The sequence below is a fragment of the Microtus ochrogaster genome, chromosome 15 (assembly GCF_000317375.1).
Source record: "Microtus ochrogaster isolate Prairie Vole_2 chromosome 15, MicOch1.0, whole genome shotgun sequence".
In the NCBI taxonomy this organism is placed as follows: domain Eukaryota; kingdom Metazoa; phylum Chordata; class Mammalia; order Rodentia; family Cricetidae; genus Microtus; species Microtus ochrogaster.
In genome coordinates this window covers 34,234,644-34,240,593 of record NC_022017.1, presented here as the reverse complement: position 1 = coordinate 34,240,593, position 5,950 = coordinate 34,234,644, and positions in this window count along the sequence as shown.

The window sequence follows — 5,950 nt, the reverse complement described above, 5'->3', positions numbered from 1 at the left end:
TCTGATTAGAAACAACAGGCGAGGCTTAGAATCGATCCAGGCATCGGAGTCTGGCTCCTTGCAGAAGTTCCCCAGGCAGGGACTCAGAGGGCAGGATGACCAGGTTGTAATGATGACGGATGACCCAGCCCTTGACTCTGAGCTGGAAGGTGGGGAGTTGGATCAAGATCTTAAGGTTTAGTGAGATACTGCCTGAATCTCTCTTTCCTCACCCCATCCGGGATCCCCATGAGGGGACCCTCAAAGAGTAAAAGAGGCAGCTCTAAGTTTGGGCAACAGGGATGCCCTGGAGGGCTTGCAGGATGGATAGCAATCACCTGTCTCTCTGAACCTGGAAGGATGGTGGTCAGGCATAGATGATTACTGGCAAACTTGTCGGCAAATGGCTCCTGCTTAAGAGGAGTATAAGCTTTGGCAAGGCAACAGATGAGGCCCAGAGGAGGTTGGGGAGAAAGTTTCCCTGCTTTGGCTATACTGACTAACTTTAGACTTTGCTCTGGTGAGGTTATCCTGTCCTTCTCCAGGAACATTGCCCTTGTGATGACACTTCCAGCTCCCAGCTCCTTTAACTGCTGCAACAGTTCTACCATTGTCTGGTTATCCAGTTGAGGCCCCTGAAACACAGAGAGATTATCTAGCACAAGTGACACAAATGACTTAGGGTTCCGACAGCATCCAAGCCCAGTTTCTCATTCAGAAACTCAACTCTCAAGCCCCCAGAATCCCTAGGGTTTAATGTTACAGGATACTTGCAAATGGAGCAGAATCTCTACTGTGATCCCATTTGCTTCATTGTTACGACATGAACCCTTTCTGTGTCTACTTCTCCCTTAAGACTATGGGAAAAAACAGTGTTTAAGAAATCTCCACTTCCCATGCATTTAAGTCAATCCTTTTCCAAGACCGAACTTTGCTGCTGTTATTGTAGCCCTAGGAGAGGAAACTGTTCAACCTTCCTTATTAGACAGTAGAGGTCTGTAGTAGGAGGCCGCTTGTTCATTCCTGGCTCCTCAGACCCGAAATAATCATTGAGAAACTGTATTAATTAAATCACTGCTTGACCAATCACTTAAGTGTATTGCTAGCTAGCTCTTACATTTAGAATTAACCCATTTAACCCATTTCCATTATTTTATATTTTACCACGAGGCTCGTGGCCTACTGGCAAGGTTCCAGCTGGCAACTCACGTCTTTCCCCTCTGGCGGCTACGTGGCAACTCCTGACTCTGCCTTCTTTCTCCCAGCATTGTTTAGTTTTCCCTCCTAGCTCTACTCTTTTGCCCTATCACAGGCCAAGACAGTTTCTTTATTAACCAATGCTATTCACAGCATACTGAGGGGAATCCCATATCATAGGTGTAGATGTCCAGAGAGACAGTTCCTTTGGGATAGATGGTTATGTGGATGGGTAGACAGATATGTAGAACGATATTTATTGGAGAATTAGATCACATGATTATGAAGGCTATATCATATCTAAGACATATCATCTCTAAGGTGAGAACAAAAGTAACTGGCAGAGGAGTCCAATTTAAATCTAAAGATGTTAGAGCCAGGGGAGCTGATGACATCATCTTTAGTCCAGGGATGAAGGTCAAAGAAGTCAACGGTTAGAAGTTTCTGAGCCCAAAGGTGGAGACCTGATTCTGTCACCGAACAGCAGAAGTGCGTCTTTGTCTGGAACAGAGAAGCAGAAACTATTCCTTCCTGTTTTCTTTATGTTCCTTCTGGGATCCCAGCAGATGGGTTGGTGCCCAGCTACATTGAGGTTAGATCTTCCCCACCACCTCCAATTCTTCTGGAAACACCCCCACAGAATACTCACAAATGATGCTCTATCACCCATGAGCATATTTCTTAAGAAATATTACCTACCATGAACAATTTCTTTGAGCCAAAGGGCATGACGCCCACAGGAAATAATGTTGGGAGAATCCTCAGCAATTATAAAGAAATTAGGAAATTCTCCAAGTCATCTGAAGAGGTGAAGTCCCTCCTGGACACAGAAACCCTGGCCTAGTGAATACCCCGGACCTGGTGCTGATCATATATAGATTCCATCTCCATGGCAGCTTCCCAAGGATGTGTATCACCTTTCTTTGATGTATCCTCGTTACATATGCAATCTGCTCATTAGTCACTCAGACCTCCCAGTCATCAGACTGGCTGTCATGGGATCAGAGAACTGCTGTTTAAGTTCAGTGTTTTACTTAATAATGGTCTTCAAGTATAAGACAAATAACACTGGCAGTTTCATTGGAGTATATCTTTATCATTGTATTTTACCATTATTTGTTGTTTAATGTTATATTGTACCTAATTTGCAAGTGAAACTTCACCATAGTTGTATGAATGTATGAGTAAATATTATACAGCTATCCATCCCTTCAAGGCAGCGATTTGTCCTGAGAAAGACACTGGTAGGGGGATGTGGCTATTGTGTGAACATCATAGCACATTTATACAAACTAACATGGCTACAGAGTCACTAGGTGATACAATAGGACTACTGTTGTGCATGTGGCCCACCATGGCCCAAACAGGGCCCTGCAGAACAGGAGTGTATACACAGGGTTTACTGGTGTCTATCATCTCGTGCACTCTTTAGAAGTCTTGAGATAAGTTCCCCATTTATGGGGAGGGGTTCTACTTTACTATTTCATGATAAAGTTTGCTAATGTGTGTTTTAGAAGACACAGAGTAGGTAGGCAAATGTTCATCATATGGATGATGTGGTCTCTTTGAGGTTCTTCTACCCACACTGTGTTTTGCATATAATAATATGCACTTCTGTAGTTCTCCAAACACTGAAACCTGTGCACTTTTTTGCCCTTCACGGGACTCTTCCTTGTCCACATGCTCTTTTCATGGCCTTCCCTGCCTCGTCTACTACTTGAATTTTACCCTTGCCACCTGGGCAATTTCAAGACCTGGAGGCCCTTACTTGTCATTGTCCATCATCTGTTATAGATGGCCTTCTCTCTCTTCCATTGGATTCTAGGCTGCTGAAAGACCAAAGGCCTTGTTCTTTGAGTCACCCAATGTTCCCCTATGCTCCAAACAGTGTGGCTGAGCATATGAATAATGGTACCCTACCCAGATATGAGTGCACAGATCTATCTATTTCTGTTAATACTTAAGTAAGATCTTCACAAAGATCTTGGTATTCTTTTTTAAAAAGTTAAAAATATGGTCACAAGCAGGTTAATGCAGAACTGTGAATAGCATTTCAAAGAAAACAATGGAAGTCTAGGACAATCGCATTGCACAATTGCACAGCGTGTAGCAAACTGGAAATAGCCTGGCCTTTGTTTGCCATCAGAAAGACCAGCATGTGTGTCCAGAAAGCAGGAAACTCAGTTCACTGATGGATGGAAGAGGAAGTCTCTTTGTTAACTTCAAGAGATATGGTAATATTTTGCCCCCATAACTCATGATATGGAAATGATTTCAATGTTTGAAAAATTTAAAACATCAGCTAAGAGGAATCAGAGTTGTTCCAGTCATTTATGCATGGTACCCCCTTTTTAGTACCCTAAAAGACTAATGCTGGTTTTCATGCCCGTGCCTGCACCATCCAGTTGACCTCCCATGCTTCCAGACCAATGTGTCTGAGTTGGAGGGAACACTGGGGGTGGGACAATTATCTGCTATTGTTAGTGATTTTCTGTATGATGTGGTTTGGAGTGAATTGGTTCCCACTCATCGTGGCTCAGGCGCTTTTAGTGTGCTTCCTCCTGAAGGAACATCCTTTTGTAAGCCTTGCTTTTCTGTTTGTAGGTTGACAGAGGTCAGTAGAGCAACTCATACACAAGACTATGGTACTGTTGCGACCATATAGCATTTTGAGCATTTCACACCCCTGAAGTAAGGATCAGTGCTCTGTACCATGTGTTTCTTGTGTTTCCTTTTCTCCCCTTCTGGAGAGGGATTAAGAATCTCCTTCTCAAGCAGCCTGTTTCCTTGCTAGTGCTAGACCTTTGTCAGAATTCCTTTGTAACTTACTTTTTGTCTTAACAGTGTCTACATTTGATATTCCTCTGAGATGATATATTTAACTACCAAAAATCATGTTCTCTTCTGCACAAAATTTGCTGGATACTTACTAAGTGAATGACTCATAATGTATTTATGTAAGAAAAAAAATAGAAGCCAGTAGTTCTTACTTCTGGAGCTCCCTGAAGCTCTATCTTGGAAGGTGGTAATAATCACTGTGAATAGGGGTACTGGTTAGGTGGGAACTGGGGATGGAACACTATGGTTGTCTGAATGGTAAATATCCCTTATAATCTTAGTTTTTTTTGAATGCTTGGTCCCCAGGTGATGGCAGTGTTTGGGTAACTTAAGAGGTGTGGCCTTACTAGAGGAAGTATGTCACTTTTGGTGTCTTTGAGAATTAAAAAGCCTCAGCCACTTCCAGTTCGCTCTCCCTGCTTTTCCCACAGCTTCTTTCCCCTGCTTCCGTTCCTGCCACTTGCTGCCAGGCCTCCACTTCGCCATAATCAACTCTTATCCCCTTGGAACCATAAGACAAAGCAAATTCCCTATGCCTTAAGTTGTGTTCATCTGGTGTTTTATCTTAGAAACAGAAAAGTAACAGATCCAAGTCCCCTTGCATTGGCATCTGTCTCACCAGAAACATCCTGGACAGATTTCTTTCCCAAGTAGAGGAAGATATGGACATTTCAAAGAAGACAAGAAGCCACTTGAATCTCCACTAGCCTGAGAATACTGTCAGTAGACACATGTCCTGTGCTCATCTCCTGATGCTCCTGCCTACCTCAAGCCCTATCTGGATAAACTAAACACCTGGGACCCTGGATTAGCTCCTCTGAGCTCTTCTACTGTACCTCTTTCTTTCTTTCTTTCTTTCTTTCTTTCTTTCTTTCTTTCTTTCTTTCTTTCTTTCTTTCTTTCTTTGTTTCCAAAGGGGGTTATGTATATCTGTGTATAAAATATATATCACTTGAATACATATAAATATATGTTAAAATATTTATTTTCAATAAATTTTTGTATCTTTGGTAAGTTTTATAATTATTTATTTTTTGAAAATTTTATACATGTATGCATACAATTGATCTTGTGCTTATCAAACCCTTATTTTTCTCTCCCTGCAGACTTTCCCATCTCATCTCTCTCTCTCAACTTCATATCCTCTTTTTATAGTCATTTATTGTTGTTGTTTATTAATTTCAATTGTTTTCATTTTGCAAGTCTTCCTTTTTCTATTCATAGAGTTCTCTCTCTCTCTCTCTCTCTCTCTCTCTCTCTCTCTCTCTCTCTCTCTATCCTTTTAATCCTGGGCATTGGTAACCTGCTAGTGACCATACTCCTAAAGAGAAGTGACCTTCCCTCCTCCAATAGCCACCAGCTGACCGTAGTTTCCTCAGATTATGACGTGGCTTTGGGAGCCCCCCTTCCATATTGGAATTTTTAACTGGCTTGATCTTATTATACAACTGTTATGTAGATAACCACTGTTGCTGTCAGTTCACACACACACACACACACACACACACACACACACATATATATATATAAGCCATGTTCAGAAGACAGCATTTGATAGCATCCTCTTCCACTCTCTGATTCTTTTACTGTCTGCCCTAACTTCCAATATTTTCCCCCAGTCTTTTGTGGTGGTGGTCGGACATTGATACGGATGTCCCATCTGTGGCTGAGCACTGACAATTTCTTATTCTCAGCACTTTGAACAGTAATGAGTCTTCTCATTAATTGGCATCTACTGCAATAAGAAATACCCTTATGCATAATATTTAAAAAGGAGTTTAAATAGATTTACCCTACAGCAGGGGCTCAGTACCCCAGACACCATTGACCATCAAGTAAAAATCCCAGTGCCATACGCATGTATATAAATGGACTCAGTACATATTAAATTGAGAGAGAGAGAGAGAGAGAGAGAGAGAGAGAGAGAGAGAGAGAG